The sequence below is a fragment of the Fukomys damarensis genome, unplaced genomic scaffold (genome assembly GCF_012274545.1).
Source record: "Fukomys damarensis isolate Sample0158 unplaced genomic scaffold, DMR_v1.0_HiC HiC_scaffold_25, whole genome shotgun sequence".
NCBI lineage: Eukaryota > Metazoa > Chordata > Mammalia > Rodentia > Bathyergidae > Fukomys > Fukomys damarensis.
Window position 1 is genome coordinate 23196210 of NW_022900937.1, and position 20241 is coordinate 23216450.

General features: G+C 50.9%; 1 long non-coding RNA gene across 1 annotated transcript; it reads left to right on the forward strand.

Moving 5' to 3' along the window:
• Positions 1-1304: 1304 nt before the first annotated feature.
• Positions 1305-14425, forward strand: LOC104864189. The gene is made up of 3 exons (XR_780779.2): positions 1305-1637; positions 10573-10878; positions 11667-14425. It is a non-coding gene; the product is annotated as an uncharacterized LOC104864189 (long non-coding RNA).
• The last annotated feature ends 5816 nt before the right edge of the window (positions 14426-20241 follow it).

Here is a 20241-nt window from a genome sequence, read left to right on the forward strand (position 1 = left end):
GGCTAAGATGACCGTGCTCACCATCATCTATTTCCTGGAGGACAGTGGCCCAAACTCCCCCGTTGGGTCTGGCTGGCAAGACCTGTGCCCAGAGACCGCGGACACCACTTCAAGGTCAGGATACCAGAGGTCCCCAGGCTCCCCGCTCTGCCCCAGTGACCCTGGCCCTGTGGGGCTCTGGGGAGGATGACTTGCCTGGTCCCCATTCCTCACCCATACTGCTGCCTGTGTCGTCACTTGGGAAGTGACGGTGACCTTGGATGCGACCTTCACCTTTACCTTCATGGCCCTCTGCCACAGCTCCTTACCTACGGGTCATCTACTCTTTCGCTTCTCTCACTCAAGGGTCTGGGGCTCTCAGGGAATTCCGAAAGCATGGCATCAAAGGCCAGCTTGTTGGTGCCATTCTTTTTGGCCTCCAGGAGGAGGAATTGGCTTTGTTGCAACCTTGGCCAGCTTGGCTTACAGGCCCTTCTCTTCTGTGCTAACCACCCTGGAAATCTCCCAACCTGTCCTTCTTCCCTCCCCTCGCCCACAGTGACAGAGGTCGGGGGACATAAACAACCCACGGTTTCCAATTAATTTTTAATTGCAACTTGAAATTTTTAATTGCAGCTGCAACGCTATCTCCAGTGGCAGTGTGGGGTAGGGTACAGGTGACCCAGTTAGAGTTGTGGGGCTGGCAGGGCCTGGCGCTGAGGCAGCAGATGGGAGGCCAAAGGGCAGCCTGCTGATTACACAGGGTGCAGGGCACAATGGTTATGCTTTGGGTCTAGGCCTGGGCCTGTCCCCTCAGGGGCCAGGAACCTGGTCTGCTGCATGCCCCCTGGGGAGGACTCCTGGAGCAGCCATTTGTCAGCATCTTGTTATGGCAGGAGAGGGTCTTGTCAGAACAATGCCAAGCTCCACTTGGCCAATTAGAGCCCTGCACTGGAGCAGGGTCTTGAGGTGGCCCCAAGGGAGCTTTCTGGGGCGGTAGGTCCTTGGGGACCTTCATGGGAGATCAGAGGTGTCCCCAGCGAGGTTCAGGCCTTGCAGAGGTGGCACAGGGATTAGCTTCTAGACTGTGCCCAACTGCAAGAGAGAACAAAGGGCACAACTGGAGGTAGGCGACCAATTTTTCTGGGACTGAGGGGTTTCCAGGGACACAGGAGTTCTGGAGGTGGTCACTCAGTCGGATACAATTAGGTCACTTGACGTTACCAGTCCCAGGGACAGAGAAACCCGGCTGAGGCCGCCCTGGTTGGGTGGGGCTCCCTCCTTTCTCTCCTGCCCTGAGGCCTCTCAGTCCTGTCCCTCGGCTGTGCAGACACACAGGAGCCCCAGCCCCACCAATGCCTGGTTATCCCATAGGGAAGAAGGAAACAGTCTGTTCTGGACCTCACTTTCCCTACCTGTCTTTCCTCTAATCCAGGAGTGGCCTTAGTGCTTGTCCTGTGGGGCTCCCAGAGAGTGGGAAGACCCCCCAGCTGTGGTCTTCTGTCCCTTTGCCTGCCCACTCTCGCCCATCCAAGACACATTTGCAAACTTTCTGGTGAAGGCAGCTGGTTCTCCACAGGAGCTGTTACCTGAGAACTGACAGCCATGACAACAAAAGCCTGGCAGCCTCTCTGAGAGTTGGCGGGGCTGAAGGAAAGGTGAGGTGGAGGTTGGAGGGGAGGAAGGGGGAGGTCTGGGCTGTAGGGGCGGGGAAAGCTAGGGAGGACGGGATTTCCTGGGAGTTGGGGGCACCCCCACAGCCAAGTCCTGCTTAGTCACCCAACCCTGGGTCCTGTTTACTCATTCGTTCACGAATTCATTCACTCAACATAGATATAGGGTGCAGCCACCATGTGCATGCCCCATTCTGGGCCCAAGGACTTTCAGGGAGGGGACAGATCAAAGCCAGAACATACATCCCTGGGAGCCCCCCTTCTTCCGGGCTTGTGGAGCCTGGCTGACCCCCAGCCGGGCCTCTCTGCAGATGCCCTTGCCTCCGTTTCATCATGAGCCAGGCCTGGGAGAGGTAGCAGTGACAGGGTTCTGGGGACACCCTGCTAGGCAAACTCTAGAAACACTGCCACCCAAGGGGCCGGGGGGGGGGCTCCCTTTTGTGTCCTGCCTGGGCTGGTTGGAACCTGTGTCTCTTAGGTGGCCTGTCACCAAGCCCAAAGCCAGGTGAGCACCCCAGAGAGGGACCCCCCACCCCGCATTGTCATTTGCTCCCTGCTGGTTCTTTTCCTGGGCTGCGGAGCCGGGCTGCCCCTCCCTCTCTTGGTGTGGTTTTCTTCTCCCCCGCCCCCCCACTCCACTTCCTTGCATCTAAGGACTTGTGTGAGTCATTTTGCTTTGAGCTGCCAGATGTCGGAGGCAGTTGCCTTGGAGTGGAAGACAAATTTTCCCCTCTACTCAAACAAGTCAGGGCTGGTGAGACCCCATCACGGCCGTCCTGGGTGTTCAGGAGGGTGGGGGCAGCTGCTCCTGTGCGTACCACCTCTGCCAAGTTCTGGCTTGTACACCTTCCATTCCCAGGAAGGCAACTTGTCCCCTCGGTGGCATAGGGCCCAGCCAGCCCCACATGGCCCAGGGGCACACAGCTCCTTGCTCAGTGCCCAGGCCCAACTCCACTGCATCCAGGGGGCCCTCAGTGGGTACCTCCTATGTACCCAGCTCCACGCTGGTGCTGCGGGGGAGACAGGAACAAATAAAGAAGGCCCTCTCTTTCAAGGAATCAGCAGTCTGTTCAGGAGAAAAAAATTCATACAAATATTGGTTCACATTTTTCCTCCGGGAATATTCTTCTTCTTCCAGACATGACCTTGTTTAGGTCACCTGGATGCCATCAGACAAGAGAAAGACCATTTGGAGGGTTAAGGTCACCGTGGTGGTGCTGGAGCTGAACCCTGCCCCAAACCTCTGAAACCTCATTGTGTTGTGTTCAAGTTGGAAAAAAAGCAGGACAGCTTCTAGAGGAGGGGCCCACTGTCCTCTCTGTTGCCCTCAGATGTATCTGTGTTGAGCAATTCAAGAGGTGCTGGGCAGGCCAGAGACATTGCATTCGATGGAACATGGACATGGTAGGGCTTCCTGAGTTTGGGTCCCCTTGCTAGCAAAGCCCAAGGCCAGGATAGAAGTAGGTGGTATGTTAGGAAGAGCATTTCAAGAAACCAGTGAGGGAAGCTGGGGCCTGAACCAGGGGAGGAGGAAATGTGACCCAAAAGGGCATAAACAGAGAGGCCCAGCTGGAGGGCCAGCTCTACTCCCCAGATCTCCCAGGACTGTTTGCCTTATATCCCCTCCCCCCCCCCCGTCCCCACATGATCAGGTTTCCGCAGGGGGTGGGTCATGCCTGCTGTCAATCACTGCCCTCCTGGTTTGCACCACCCACCAGCCATGTGGGTGCCCGTGGCATCGGAAGAAAGCACAAAGCCTGCAGCCAGTGCTTGAGATGAAGCTGAGCTTACAAAGCAAGGTCCTTCCTTTTTGCTCCTGGTTGGCCTGGAAGAGGATTTTGCTACAGAGATTAACCATGGGGTTCTGAGCAGCCCAACCCTGAGCACCGCTGCTGCCCCCAGAGGCCCTGCCTTAGTGACCCAGTGAACAAGCTTTACTGCACAATTCCTGGTAGGTGCCTGGCAGGGTGTCCTGGGGCCAGTCACGAGTGAAGAATAGACATCTGTGGAAGGGAAAGAAAAGGCATCTACACCATCCTAGTTCATTTTGTACGGGGCAACATCAGTTGCCTAAGCCTCTACCTTTCCTGCTGGCTGGCACCATAAGGGTAAAGATCAGTTGCTATCTATCTGTGCCTTCAGCTCCAACACAGAACTAGGCACGGGGATGTCTGGGCCCCACTCAGGCTGCCCTGGGTCTTCAGGGCAGGGAAAATGAGGAGAGTACCCCCTTTAAGACTCTGGATTAGCTGGGCCACTGGCTCATAAAATCCTAGGCTCCCTCTTCCTTCCTCTTCTACTTGATTACTTATCTCTGGAATGAAGTGGTTTCAGGTTGCCAAGCGTTGGGGGGAAAATATCCTGCACAGGAAAGACGCATTCCCTCCATAAACTCATATTGTGTTTTTGATTGTTTCCCATAAAAAAAGAGATGTATCTTCCAGTTTATGTTTACAAGTGTGTGGCTGAAAAAAAAAATCAATTCTTTGACTATATACTTTTTCAGCCAAAGGCCTCCCCCCACCTTTACCCCCATAGTCTTTCTACCGGGCCAAAAGGCTGATATCCCGAACATGGGCCTGAGGCTTCCATGCCTTCTTGCAGGCAGAGGCAGGAGGGGTCCATGGAAGGGACTTCTCTGCCCTACTTGGTTTCCAAGTGGGCTGCAGAAGGCAGGGTTAGCTGAGAGAATGTGGCCTGCCCTCCAGGCTGTTGGCAGCAGTGAGGGGAGACAGGGAGGCAGCCCCAGCCTGCACAGCAACCATCACCAAGGTACCCTCTGATGGCAGAGGCAGAGGCCTCCCCGACCCACCTCAAGTGCTGCCACCTCCTACAGGAAGCCCTCCTGATTGCCTAGGATGAACAAACTCCTCGATCTATGCTCCTCCTTGCTGGAAGGCAGCCCAGATCAACTCATCTCTGCTGCAATCCTTTTCAGAGATGGTTTTTCCTGGCAGTGCAGAGCAGAGCTCCCCACTCAGAACATTCTGGTTCAAATCCCAGCTTCTCCCTTCCTGGATCATCTTGGGGAAATGCTGAACCTTTCTGAGTATCAGTTTCCCCACTTGTCAAACGGAGGGTATTTGAATACAAAATTAGGCTATCCTTTAAAAAAACATGCTCACCCCTTTCTGCTTCCTTCTCCTTGGCTATTGACTCTGTAATGTCCTACACATCCCCCAGTTTAAGGTACTTCAGAGGGCAGGGTGCCTGTTCTGTCATGCTTGGCACGCAGAGGAGGCTCTGTGGAGCCGCGTGGCCCCAAGTCAGTGCCTGGCCAAGGCTGCGTCTGCTCCCAGTGGCTCTAGACCCTCTCACCTGGCATTTTGGGCAAGAGAAGCACCATCTGCCCAAGGTTGTCCATGAGTCTGTTGCCAGCACCAGGCTGAGAATCCTTTGGGGTCAGGGATTGTGACTGGGTCCCACGGTCCCAAGGTCCCCAGAGCCTAGCAAGGGGCCTGCTTATAACAGGCCCAAGAACTACTGAGGAGGGTGTTGTCCAAAACCTGTGCCAGCTTTGAGATGCCTGGTCCTCATCCAGATCAGCCGAGCAAAGCAGTACCAAGCCGCCAATGCACCTGTCCCCAGCTCAGCCCATGGCTCACAGCTCATGCCGCTGTCAGTTATCCAGTTCAAATTTGCCAACTAGCACTCAAATCGGGGTGGGTTGCTGGCTATGGTGACAGTAGATAAGGCTTGATTCTGGATAACGACCTTGGGCCAATCCAGATCTCCACGAGTCTCACTTTTGCCATCTGTGGAATGAGCATGGGTGGGGATCTGGGGCAAGGAGGGAGTCTAGGTTGGGATACGTTCTTGGGACAGCCCTCAACTTGCCCCAGGTCCCAGCAGCCACCCCTCTCACGCCTTTGCCTTTCCTTAAACCCTTTTCCGCCTCTTATTTTCCTGATCTCATGTCAGTGTATGGGAAAATCACCAGGAGTTATCACACTCATTTATAGACCAAGAGACAAGGGACTGCTGGGGCCAGTCCAAGTGCCTCTCTTCCAGCCGGTCAGCCCCACATCAACACTGAGGGTCTCATGGGGCAGCAGTGGGGCTCTGGAAACCATGCCTGCTGTTCCCTCCCATCCTACCCACTGGGGGCCTTGGTCTCTTCTCCCTCTGCTTTTTAATTGCTTAGAGACAGGGCTGACGGCAGTGGGAACAGCTCAGCCGCTCTGCCACGGCTGCCGGTCTCATGACTAGAGGCTTTTGTTTGTTCACAGAATCATATTTTTACACTCCAGCTTCCGCTAATTTATGCTGCAGACCGCGCCCTCCCTGGCTGAAGATTGTGTTTGGAAGAGCAGGGAATTCTTCCTGGCTCTGGCATTTTGGAGCCTATCAGAAGCCACACAGGGGATACATAAGCCACGTGTGATAATGGCCAGGGCGGTATCTATTTTCCTCCTCTGCTGAGCCCACTGAGCTCCCTCCGTGCATTCGAGGAAGGAACCCTCGCTGGGAAAATTAAATGGGTCTTCATTTAAGACCCAGCAATCAGCCTCAGCAAGTCTGTTTGGCACCTGTGGGGACTCCTCTTTGCCCTGCGACAAGTGGAGAGGTAGAGGGGAAGCCTCAGAGCACCCCCACAACACTCGCAGGCATTCACGCTTCATCTGTGTGTGACATGATCAAGCTCAGGCGCAGGGCTGTGACTTCCTGTAGGAGACAGGGCTCAGCTGGGAGCAATCAAGGAGGGCTTCCTGGAGGCAAAGGACCTGAAGACCTGGGAAAATTGAGTAGACCAAAGACAGAGAGGGAGCCAGCTGCACTGTGAAGAATGGCAGAGGAGAGAAGGCTGGGGAGCAGGCTGGGTCTCCACTTTGGGAGTCTGAGTTATAGCAAAATTGCCCCTTTCACCTTGCTTGTGCAAGAGAGACTGGGGACAAGAATTCTTTTACCTCCACAAGAGAAGAGAATTGGTTTTTAATCAGGAAGGGCCTGAGTACGGCTGGTGAAGATCAAACTCAAGGACATAGGTTGCAAGAGGAGAGGCAGAGAGGGTGGGCAAAAAGGGGAGAGGGAGCCAGTGCTGTGTCTGGGAGCTGACATGTAGTGGCTGCCTTGCCACCTGCCTGTCACTCCAAAGGGCACAGACCTGCTAGTTGCATCCACCCATCTACCAGTCCTTCTGCCTACCAGCTTCCCTCCATCACTCCGTATTTCATCCTCCCATCTATCCCCAGCCAGAGAGTCAGCCAGCTTTAACACAGTGTCAAGAGCACTATGGTAGCCTTTCCTGTGGTGGCCTCCACCTAGGGAAAGCACTGAGGGCCGGGCCACCAGCATCCAATCTGGTGAGCTGGGTACTATGTGAAGATTCACCTCTCAGTGACAGACTTACATTTATCAAGCTCACAGGGACTGATATTTATACACACCCCGATGCCAATTTATTAATTTATAATAAGAAATGCTACTTGAGGGAAGCGGATGTTAGTCTTGGCAGAACGGCATCACTCCCAGTAGGCAGACTGCTCAGAAAGTCAAATTATCATCCAAATGCTGGGTTAGTAATTTACAGCAGGAACTGAAACTTTCAGGGGGTCTAGATACTCATGTACTCCTGGGCCTGCCTAAGAGCAAGTGACAAGAGAAGATGATCCGAAGGCCCTTGGGGAAGCTGAGTCAGATGGCTGAACAGGGCAGGGTAGTTGGGTGTATGATTTGCCATCTTACGGCTGATACTTCTATCCATCCCACCTTGGGCTAAGTGTGGATTTTATATCTTTACATAATTGGGGCAAAAGTCAAAAGACGACTACTATTTTGTGACATGGGATAATTACGTGAAATTCAAATTTCAGTGCCACAAAATAGTTTTAATGGAACTCAGTCACGGTCACTCATAACGTGTTGTCTCTGGCTGCTGCTGGGCTGCATCTTCAGGACGGTGTTTCAACAGACTTTGCTGGGGAAGCCTGAACTATGTAGCTCCTGGCCCCTCACAGAGGTTGGCTGACCTCTGTTCCAAGCCAATTGCTTACCCTTCTGTGGCCTTCATCCCTTTACTGAATTGCCACTACCCTCCAGCTCTGTTGACCCAAGACCGTCCACAGTTCACCTGGGCTGTGGAAGCTCCCTAAGTTCCCTAGTAATGAATGTTAGGTGGCCTCTTAGTCTATATGCATGCACTTGTGCACCATAACCACTGTTTGAGGATTTCGTCAGCCCAACCTGCACACACTACGCAGCAATCTCAGGTTAGCAGTGGACCTTGCTAAACACTGATTTCTGTCATTTACCAAGCGAGCCATCAAGGTACTCACCTATCTACCTCCCATTGCCCCAGCCATCCACTAAGTCTCTGGTCTAATCCACTGGGGTGGGGGTGTGTGTGTGTGTGTGTGTGTGGCTGTGTTCAGTTGTTCCAAGCCAATTGCTTACCCTTCTGTGGCCTTCATCCCTTTACTGAATTGCCACTACCCTCCAGCTCTGTTGACCCAAGACCGTCCACAGTTCACCTGGGCTGTGGAAGCTCCCTAAGTTCCCTAGTAATGAATGTTAGGTGGCCTCTTAGTCTATATGCATGCACTTGTGCACCATAACCACTGTTTGAGGATTTCGTCAGCCCAACCTGCACACACTACGCAGCAATCTCAGGTTAGCAGTGGACCTTGCTAAACACTGATTTCTGTCATTTACCAAGCGAGCCATCAAGGTACTCACCTATCTACCTCCCATTGCCCCAGCCATCCACTAAGTCTCTGGTCTAATCCACTGGGGTGGGGGTGTGTGTGTGTGTGTGTGTGTGGCTGTGTGTTCAGTGGAGCAGGCAGTGACTTCACAAACTCCACAAACTCTACGAACTCCAGCTACAGTGAACTTTGGTCTGAAGTGTGAAATTGGAGAGAAGGTCATGGAGCTGTGGATAGGGGTTTGGGGACCCTGGCGGTTGTCTCTAGTGAGATTTTTCTCTACTGGAGAACAGACAGCAAAATTGTGACCCTGCGGCCTTTCTGGGTTTCAAAACATTTTCTGGAGGCAGCTGTGTGGGAGAGAGAGAAAAGAAAATGGGGAGGGAGGGGAAGAGGAAAGGGAGCAAGGAGACAGAACAAGGAGCCAGAGGAGCCAGGGAGGGAGGCAGAGGAGAGAAGAGAGACTCACGCCCCGTGGGAAGTACTGGAATGGTAGTGGCTCTGGGCCCATTGATTCATTCTTCAGGCTCCCCAGCCTGGGTGGCGTGGGCAGGCTTGTCTGGAAGTGCCCAGGGGCAGTGTAGGCACAGCTGGGCAATCAGGCAGCCAGCGCCCTGGGGTGCCACCACCCACTCAGCTGGGGACTCAGGTTTCTGGCCCTCCTGGAGGACTGAGGAGACTGCGCAGGACTCAGCCTGAGCTCCAGGGGCACCCAGGGTGACAGCTTTCAAAGATAAAGAAGGAAGCACTTTTATCTGTGGCCCGAGCACCAGCTTCCATGGCCTCAGCTGGTTCCTGTTGTGGGGCAACAGACCTGGACTGGGTGGTGTTTAGGAGGTCCTGAGCTGCAGCATCTAAGGCCCCAACTATACCTGTTCAAAATAAGCCCCATTTGTCTCCTGCCTGCCTCACTTAGATAGGCTTCCTGAGGCCGTGGGCAAAAGGCTGAAATCAAACAAAGCAAAGGGAAAACAACCTTTACAACAAGACGTCAGCTGCAAGGCATGATGGTTGCTGTTCTTGCTACTGGCATAGACCTTGAATCCTTGGAACACCTCTTATTTTAAGGATGGATCAGCAAGGCCAAAGCCAACAGACAATTTGGGTCTCAGGCCCATTGAGAACCTCCATTTCTCTAGTGGGGCAGATGCTATAACATAATCTTGGGCCTGGTGTCAGAAAGACTCAGGTTCAAAGCCAATTTCCCCTCCAGCCCATTGTGAACTTTGTTCTCTTTTGTAATCTGGGACTGCCAAAAAGAGAACAGGTCCTATAGTTTGTTTCCAAGAATGAGAGCAATTCAATTGGTAGAGGGCCTGGTACGTAGTAGTAAGTGGCCAACGTGTGTTGCTTTTAAAAAGTCCTACTGTATGTAAACTATGGGTGAGAGGATCAGCAAACACTTTCTGCCAGAAAAACTCTGCTTAGCAGGGGAGGAATATGACAACCATGGAAAATACGGGGAACTACGGGAGTGAACAGAGCAAAGAGGTCAGAGATGTCTCTTAGAAGTAGCAAGTGCACTAACACCACCTGACCACAGAGTGGGATGTCAGAGGGAGAGATCATTCTAGAATATTCTAGAACATTCCAGAACATTCTAGACAGAGGGCACAATATAGACCAAGGCAGACAGGCTAAGGATCCTCCCAGGTGGGCAGGCACAAGAGGGTTCTCCCTGCTCCCTGCCAAGGAAGGGTCCCCTGGTAGGCCTGCCACAGCCCCATTCTTCATCACCTTCACTCTCATGTGAACCCTAAGAAAGTAGACTGGCCTAATGTTTGCTGAAGTCAAACATCATTTTTCTTCAACAAATTTCTTGATGGAAAAACTAATTCTGTAACGAGGCCACAAGTTAAATAGACTTGGTGTTTCGAATTATTTGACCTTATTCTTGGGTAGGAGAGATAGAAAGGGGGTAGGGAGATTAGGGGATTAGCTCAGGAATGTGTATGAGTTGCCCCCTTTCTTATTCCCCTCTACATGGAGCATTCCTGACCTTCACTCCCAGGCCTGCTTCCCCTTGGGAAGTCACAATGATGCTCTGCCCATCCCTGGCCATTCGGTGAGCCCAGAAGAACCGTGGGTTCTTTCTCAGGTCCTGGGCATTCCAGGTACCCTCGTGGTCAGGGCTCCAGGAGACCCCCAGGAGACAATGGGGCCTGGTGTGTCTGGTGCAGAGGGACCCATGGAAGAAATAACATTGCTGGGAGGCACTATGGAGATGCAATCGGGTCTGACAAGTCCTTGACTAATCTGTGTTTCTCTTCCTTCAGCCCCTGTCACTCTGCCCTCTGCCTGTCCATCCACCCACAGCCCTGCACACAGAGAAAGATGCCATACTAGACGCAAGATTCAGGTGGACTGTAGTCTCCAGAATTCAATGTGGGCACCCTGCCTATGTCTCTCTGCCTGCCTCCCCCGCACCTAGCCCCAGAGACCTCTGCTGGGTTGAGAAAGGAGTGGTGTCACCTTCCGGCAGATGCTGACTTTCACCCCTAGCCTGTTACCTCACAGAGCAGGCTGAAGTTGGTTGTTGTGATGTGCAGTTTATTTTTGTGGGTGAAGGTGTGATGTCACAGGTACAGGCACTTCCTGGCTCCCAGGGGTAGCAGCTGGGAGAAGGGCCATACTCGGTAACTCCAAATGTCCCCATCAGTGCTGGTCTCTAGGGTTTGAGTGTCCTCTGTCCCTTGGTTTCTCTGACCTGCAGGGAAAGGACTCCAGATGTCCTGAGGTTCTGGTGTCCCTAGACATGAGCTAGAGTCCTACCAACACAGAGGTAGTTCTTGGCCCCTGGCTGAATGTGAAGAGTCTTTCCCATAGGATAAGGTGCAATCAGTACCCAACCCCGGATGCATCAGGGGTCCTGAGATGCAGGTTGATCATGGTGGTGCAGTGGTCAGGGAAACCTTAGGAGGATTTGGACAAGAGGGGGCACATCCTGATTGGGGCATGGTGCAAACCAAGACTGAGAGACCAGGGGAGCAGCTCCCTGAGGCTTACTCTGAGCCAGGCATCATTCCAAGTGCAATTGACTGACTGAATTTATCTAACCTTCACAACAGTGGAGGCTCAGAGACATTAAGAAGCGTAACCCAGGGCACACAGCTAGTAAGTGGCAAGCCTGGGGTTTGAACCCAGAATAATTTAGCTCTAGAGACCATACTTGAAACTGCTCTGCTCAGCATGAGGTTATCTGGCTGGTGAAAGGGTTTGGGTAGGGCATGCTGGGGTGGTAGGAGTATGGGGAAGGGGTTATAAAGGAACTAAATGCCAGAGAGAGTATCTGAGAGTTGATCTGATAGGGCAAGTGAGGAAGTGACAGCCCCTACACGTCACCTGTACCTCTTCCCTACCTATACCACAGCAGCTTCAGCTCCTGCCAGCTCAGAGGAGGAAGAGGAAGCGGTTGCAGATGATCTAAGACACCACTGTTCGGTCTGCTCAGCCTTCTTCAAAGTTCCATTCCGAGGGACCTGACACTCACAGGACAATCTCCACCACAGCCACCATTCTGGGGACAGACATGTGATCTAGGCCAGGCCAGTCATCACCCATTGTGGGATTTGAACATCTGAGGCACAGGAAAGAGACCCGCTCTGTGCAGGTAGCTCTGGGCAGAGGAGCCCTGCAGTAGCTGGTGGGCACCTGCTGGCCTGAGAGAAGGCAGAGCAGAAGAGGAGGCAGATGACTGTGGGAAGCCAAGAAGAAAGGCCAAGAGTCCCCCGAGGCCTGCTGCTCCTCTGGCCTTTCTGCTCAGGCTTGGTTTTGTGATCTGGTAACATCCCCTTGTGTCTAACTGGCCCTAATTAGGACTCCAACATTTGCCACCATGGCCCTGGAAAGCTTCTGCAGAATCTCTGATGGATGTATGTGCCATCCTGGGCCTGGCACAGAAAGTTATTTCCTGATCACCTGGCTCTGGTCACCATCCCAGAAGCAGGGCCTGTCTCTAGGCTATTTAGTGAGTTTCTGGGAAAATGCAAAAGCACAAGAAAACTTCAACTCAGAGTCATTGCAACTGTTCTCTCCACGATGCCAGCTGAGCTGCCCTGGGGTCCCTGCAGCACAGGTGTCAGTGCTGATGTTGGCAGCTGCCTACTCCAAGGCAAGGGCCCAGCTGTCCAGTTTTGTCCTTCCATTCTGTGACCTTGCCCTCTGCTCTGCTCCAGGTGCCTGGCCACGCTCCTCATCTGTACATGCCCCCCGTTCTCAGTCAATGGTCTTTCCAGGATAGACGCTCAGCCAAACCCGGGGCTGCTCCACTTGCCAGGCAATTGCTGTACCCGACCTGTTCTTCCTTCTCCAAACCCAACACTGTTCTCTCGCTTTAAAAATTGTTAAAAAGAAAGTCCCAAGCCCTGGAGCCTGGGGTTTGGTGATTGTTTGCAGAGCCATGAGCCAGCTTCCTGTGCTGTCTAGCAGGGCAATGCTAAGGGAGAGGAAGTGAGGGCCAGGGTGGGAGGGAGGGAGGCCATGATCTGCCCAGCAGCAAACACTCAGAGGGGGAGCTGCACGATTCCCTGCCATGTCGCATTTCATGCTAGGGATCCAGGCTCCTTCCAGAGCTGGATGCCAGAGGAACAAATTGTGGCAACACGCTCCATTTGGCTTTTGGACTTGACACGTATCCTGAAGGGCAATGGACACATTATGAATAGCTATCCCTGGCCACCTAGGCCTGGATCCAGTCTCCCGCATGCATGGCTCTGTACATGTTCACACAGGTGCACATGGTCATGCATAGGAGTCCTCGACCTTGTGTGTGCTTCTGAGTATGCACATGCACAGTGTGTGTTCCTGCCAGGTTTATCTACATCTGCCCTTGTCCTCTGCAAAGCTGAGAAGGTTGAAGGCCCTGAGGCTGCCTATTCCTGGCCTTTGTCCCCCTCTTGGCCAGCCCCTTTGTCCTTGCCTCCTACACCGGTAAACCACCCACCAGATACCCACCAAGGGGCACTCACTACGGTTTCCACTTTGTGGCTTATGAAGAATACCACTTGTAAATGCAATCTTTTCCCTTCAGGTCTTATAAACCAGATGTGATAATTCTCAGTCTCTGGAAGCTACTGCACAGTAAGAAAAATGCCAAAACACTCACACCTTATCTATGGATAAAATCCCCAGCCCTAAGGTGTGCCGCTCCAGGCTTTCCCTAGCCTGGCACCATCCTGCCTTCCCATCTCATCAGATGTTCTGAATATTCTTCTCAGGCTGGAGATGAAGGGGCAGGAGAAGTCAGCCTGAGACCTGGAGAACTGAGTGCTGGAGGGTTCTTGGATTCTAGTCTGTTCTCTGCCAATACTACTTTGTGACTTTCAGACAGTCCCTGCCATTCTCCGGAAGTGAAGTTTTCTTCTAAATTAGATGCGTTCACCAACATCCAGTTCTCAGCCTGGGGACAGTCACAGCCTCCCAAGGTAGCTTTTGAGGTTTGCAAAGAGCTCATTTAGTTTATTGTGGTTCTGTTTGTTTTAAATGCATTGTATCAGTTTTTGTGTGGTTGCCACAGGAAACAAGCTAGCATAACCTGGGTGGCCTAAAACAACAGAAATTTATTCTCAGGAATAAATAAGCTTATTCTGGAAGTCTGATGTCATCAGCAGACCTGAGCTGAAATGAAGAATCTTAACACAGCTACACTCCTCCAGAAGCTGGAAGAGAGAAGCATTCCGGCTTCTTGCAGTTCTGGTGGAACACTGATTCTCCTTGGCTTGTGGTCACATCACGCTGATGTCTGTCTCCAGGTCATGCTCTGTCATCTCTGTCTGCCTCCCCTTAGAAGGATACATGTGCTAGTGTTAGGGCCCACTTAGTGGATTCAAAATAACTGCCTCACCTCAAGATTCTTAATTCGATCCTTTCGCTAAATATGGTAACATTTACAGGTTCTGGGGATTAGGATCTGATATCTTTGGGATCCATTATTCAGCCTGTTACAGCCATAACACTGAAATAATTTAGAAACATCACTAAAGACAAGAATGAGGCTTTTATATTTATCAAAGGAGAGCAGGAGTTTGAAAAGGTTGAGAAACAGTGGGTGAAATGACCTGTAAGCATTCTTCCAGTCCAACCCCTGTGCAGTTTTACTGCCATATGCTGAGGGAAAGAAATAAAAAAGCAGCAATGATCTACACTTACTAAGCACTTGTCGTGTTTGGGGCTTTGTGTTAAACACTGGGATCCAACAGGTGACTGAATACTCATGGTCCTTGCTTTCCACTGAACCATATGAAATGCCCCATTCTGTAGGTCAAAAATAGTAAAATATTGGAAGTTTCACATTCCACCGTAATACTTAAGAATTGCAAATATGGGTGGGGAGATAGAGGCAATGGCCATGCAGCAGGGTGAACATGGATGGGAATAACTGTAGGGAGTGATGAAAACTAGAAGACAAGCAAGGGGATCACAGGAAGAAGTGGTGTCCATGAGAGTTGAAGGATTTGCTAGAGTAGCCGGGCAAGGATGGGATGGGAGATTTGTAGAAGACCACTGGAGGCAGAAGAAACAGTGTACACAGAGGGGAAACAGGTTCAGAGAGGGTAGAGAAGCTGACAAAGCAGGAACCTGGATGAAATTCAAGGTGGCCCATGCACTGAGCTCAAGAAGGAAACTGGGGGAGCCGAGGCTTGCGAAGAAAGCAGGGCAGGTTAAAAGGGTGCCCAGGCCATGCTGAAAATGTTGGCTTGGACTGTATCCTGAAGGTATGGGAGAGCCACTGAATGATTAACAGCAGTAGGAATGCAGTCATTCAATTTGTGCCATAGAAAGACCATTCTAGCTTCCAGAGTAGGGGCAAGGGATGAAAAAGGAAGACATCAGAGGGGAGGGCAGTTGGAGTGGATGGAAAGTCTGGGGTCAGAGGGATAAACTAACCCTGCCTGCTAGCCATGCTTTTTCTCCTCAAAGCTCCTGGAGTGGGTCTGCAATGTCTCCCTATGCACTTTAATCTGCTGACAGAGGAGACTATGAGCATGGAGAGGCAGGCTGGAGCTGTGGCCAGAAGGCTGTGTGTCTACCATAACAGCATGGCCCTGGGGTCAATAGGACTCAGCCACTAGGCTAAACACCAAGGGGAGCTGGAGGCGGCTCTGTTTCCTTCTGCCAGCCCTCAGGCTTAGCCTGTGACCTCAGGCCTTACCTACTGTCACCTGCACCTCCTTCTTGCCTGTGGGCTTCTTGTTCTTTCCCATCTGCTTATGCCACACTTTAGACTTGGTCAGGGCTCCTTATTCCTGCTCTGGTTCTCCCTGTTTCACTTTTGAGCACCCGTGGGCTCTGAAAGTCTTCTTACTGTTCAGGGAGAGCTGGGGCTTCGTGGAGCCAGAGGTCTGTGTCAAAAGCATGGCTTCATTTCCTCTGACAATGGGTACAGCTCTCTGCACCATCCCAAAGCCATGAAATGATAAAGCCCAGTCCCGGCTCTCTGCTCTCAAGCTAACTGGGCACCTACATCATGAGCCACAAAATTCGTTCTTCCATCCTTGGTCCAAGCCAGAAAAAATATTTCCTCCGAAATGCTCTGTCTCTGAGCCCATGGGTGAGGACTATGCATGGAGGGAGAGCTTCTTAGAATGAATGGAAGATGAGCTCAGGTCTGTGGAGTACATGGTTTGTCAATTTCATCTCTAGGCAAAGCCACAGAAAGGGGATGGAGGGAACTGTGGGCAGAGGGAAAGGCTGTGAACAACAGTGCTGATGAGAATCCTGGGCTCCCTGGCTGTCTCTTCAGGAGCAGTGGACCATCCCTGAAGATGCTCTAGGCTGTGGATCAACATGCTCAGATGGAGAGTTTGAGAATCTCACAAATCCAGAAGCACTAGAGAAGGCAGTTGTTGTTCACATAAATCCAGGTTCTAGGAGCAAACAATATTTGGGGAGGGGATGAGTGCTGGGTAAAAGTCACTGACAACATCGATGGCGGTAAGGTTGAAACCACTCCCGGATCTTTCTCTTCACCACTTAGAAAAAATGTGACTATTGTTTTTCCATTATTGTTTCATTTTCATTTGTGTGTGCAGTGCTGAGAATAGATCCCAGGGCCTCATGCCTGCTAGGCAAATACTGTACCACTGAGCTGCATCTTCCAGCCCTGGTGATTATTTTTAACAAGAAGAAAAGGATGAGAGTCATGGCAGGTCAGGGGCTGAGATGGACATTTGGACTCAGAGTTCTTAAGTGTACTTTCTGCTGCTCTCAGCACTTTTCTGTCCATTGTCTTGTTCAATCATCATAATGATTCCATGAGCAAGGCAGGGAAGTGATTATTATCAGTACTTGACAGGTAAGGATGAGGAAACACGGAGAACAAAGTGACTTTTTTCACGATCCCATCCAGTTACCCCTTTTCGTCACATCACCTAGACATACCCATGTGTAATGTGGCTTATTTTTAGTCCTTTTAGGAAGAAGGCTCATTCTCACTAGTTAACATGGCTCCAGGGGTCTGGCTATGGAGTCTGGTGTCCAGGGACTCAGAACAGTTCTACGGTATCCAGAACATTTCTTTCTCATCCACCTCTCGGAAGGAGATATGGGCCTTTTCTAAATCAACCTTGTGTTCCAGGAAGCCATACTGTTCTTGGTCCTGGCTGCTGTTTCTATAATCTACAGCTACTGTTCTTGATTCTCCCCTCTTCAGCTTTAAGGCTGAATTCTTAACTCAAGATCTAGAAGAATTGTGGGAACTATAATCCACCCTAACTTTCCCCTCACTACCCATAAGAAATTGCTCTGTGGCAGGCAGAGGAGGAGTGAGTTTAAAACTGATTTGTAACTTCTCATGCTCTCACAATACTGTTGGCTTAGCATGAGTCTACAACACTACAGTCCCATCTCTATTCTCTAGTTCTCAAACTATGGCCCACAGTCAAATCTGGCCCACCGCTTGTTTTTATAAATAAAGCTTTATTGGAACTCATTTGTTTCCTTATTGTCTGTAGATACATTTGCCCTACAGCTGCAGAGCTGAGCAACTGACATACAGACTGCATGGCCCACCAAGGCTAATTATTTACCAGTTGACCTCTTACAGAAAAAAGTTACCTGTATCTGCTACACTGCATTCTCTCTGGAGCAGAAGACTTGCTCTGAGCATGATCCTGTACAGTCGATAATTTCCTTTATCTCCGCTCCAGCTCATCTTAGCATAGTCTTTCCCTATTTTCCTCACCCATGTGGGTCTCAGGTCCATGTCTTCCTTAAATTCAAACCACTCAGCTCAAACATTCAGGGGTGTCCTCTGGCCTCTTCCCACCCATATTTCCCAAAACTGCCCACCTTGGGCACACAGCTTTCTGCTCAGCTTCCCTGAACCCATCCTCTAGTTTAGACAATGCCAGAAATTAACCCAGTATTCACTCCTAGGATTTAGGCTTCTTTATAGCCTTTCTCAGTGTGATAGAACTTTTTCAGTGGCAAATAATAGAAACCCAGCCCAAATTAGCATAATATAAAACAATAGTTCTGCTGAAAATTCCAGAAGTAGATCTCCTTGCTCCTAGCACATAGTGGATGCCATCAGAATCCAGCTGCATGTTAACTCTTAACTCCGTCTCCAGGCAAGCCTTTCCCACACTGTAGGCAAAGGGCTATAGAAAGCTTAGGCATCCTCAACAGGAAGAGACATCCCTTTAGTTCCAGCAAGACTCCAGGACTGAATCTCAGTGGCGCAAGGAGAGGGGTCACCTGACCGTCTCTGAGCCAATCACAGTAGGGACAGGGGGTTAGGCTGTTGTGATTGTCCAGATGGAGACTACATCGTGGAGTGGATTTTGGGGGAAGGTAATCCCACTAGGAGGCTAGGGTGGCAGAGGGGTGTCCTCCAGAGGAAGGTGTTCCTAAGGGATGGAGGGAGAGTGGGTGCCGGCCAGGCAAGGATGACAGATAAACATCCCATAGCTGCTGGGTTTGCTTTACTTTTCCCTCATAGACTGCTGTCTACTCCTTCTCTACTGTCTTCTCAGGCATCTATAATGGTGGTCAAGCTCTCCCAGTTTACAGAGCAAACCATGTGTGGCTTCTGAGACTATAACATCCCCTCCAGCCTCACCTCTCACCCTCTCCTTTATCTGCAGAACTTGGGCAATATTGAGCTCTCCCAAATATCCCAGGTCTTCACTGTGTCTTAGCACTGGCCTTCTTACCTTTGCAGGTTGCCTTCCCTCACCCCCAGGGCCCAAGAAGTATCCCTCCTTTGTGCTATCACAGCCCCTGCACCAATATCTGGCTGTCCCTCCAACCCTGCCCTTGGGCCAGTTTCTCTCTCTCTCTCTCTCCAGCTTTATAGCAATATTGGCCCTCTAAAATTCCATGCAAAAAGGAAAGGAGCCAATTTGAGGCATTACTAATTAATTCCATAGACACTGGGTAGATGCTGGATGTGCCAAACACTATGATAAGCAACAGAATCAACCACAGGAATGATTCAGGCACGTTCTCAACCTTAAGACACTCACTGTGTGATAGAGAAACGAAGCTATCTAAGCTGTTCATCCTTTCCTTGCTCTCCCTCCAATACCTAACCTGGGTCTGACACATAGTCAAGCTTAATAAACAGGTACTGAGCAAATAAATGAAGGATTGGGGAAAGGAAGGAGCTAATGCCATGGAGGACTCAGATAAGGTGCCATCAAGATATGGGGGAAGAAAAGGTTGCTGGGGAGGAATCATTTCATCATCTTTCATGTACCCGTGCTGGAGATTCAGAGGAGGGGCATTTATCCCCTCTTCTAGGAGATCCCACAGCCCAAGGGATGAGGCCAGATGAGAAAAGCAATGCCTACAAGACAATGTTGGAATTGCCAAGCAGGGATATACTGAGAGCTATGATAAGAGACTGGGGTGGAGGGATGTGAGGAAACAAAGCCAGTGAATTAATTGATCAATCTGAGTCCTTCCATGAGACTTATTTTTCCTCAGTCCTTTCCCAGGGTTTCCGTGGGAGCCTTGAGAAAATAGAAAATTAATTGCTCAAGGAGATTATAATCAATACGAGAGAAGACCACTCATGGAGACATTAAATATAAAGTCAAATATTTGGTCAAATGGTAAATTCAAGTCATTATGTTTGAGGTGAGCATTGGGGTTTGTGGAGGGGCCAGAAATCAGGGAGGACTTCCTGGAGGAAGGATATTCTTGAAGGAAAGCTGTGTGGACTGTGGATTTTTCAGGGTCTCCTGTGCTAGGCTGGGATTGATTCTACATTTACAGTGCATTCTGTAGGCAGTGAAGAGTCATGAAGACTACTGGGGAGGCCACGATTTGATTTGCAGTTGAGAAAAGTGACTCTGGGACTTGTATGAAGAATGAGGGAGGAAGACAGGGGTGTAAGATAGCTTACAGGAGGGTGTGTCAAAGAACCAATGAACGATGATGATGGTCACAGCCATACCCTTCAGTGAGATTACCCAGTAATGGAAAGCCCAGGCAAAACAGTTTCTTTCCCTCTGCTCATGGTTGAGCAGAGTTTTCTTGGGACATTTGGCCCCTGTTATCAGAGATTCTGCAGCCCAGGGATGAGAAAACCAATGCCTGCAAGACAGCATGGGACTTGCCAAGAGTTGTGATGAGAGACCACAGTGGAGGATGCCAGGAGGGGTGCATTATCGATCTACCAAACCTGTATGTGATGGAACTGGGAAGAAGACCATAACCCCATCCCACGAGTCACCTTTGCTGCTGCAGATTGTTCCCAGAAAGAGAAGAAAGGGGTTACAGGGGCTTCCCAGGGCAGCACATCTGCAAAGTCCTCTGGGCCACGGTCGGCAGCCACCTTCTCCCCCAGGCTTCTTGACTAATAAGCCATTTGCTTCTTCCATTTCATCCCACTGAATCTGGATCCCAGCAGAGCCTAATGAGGAGGATGGTGGTGCCCATTATACAATGATAATGTGTGGGCAAGGACTCCCTGGGGTGCCCCTGACAATGACTTCCCT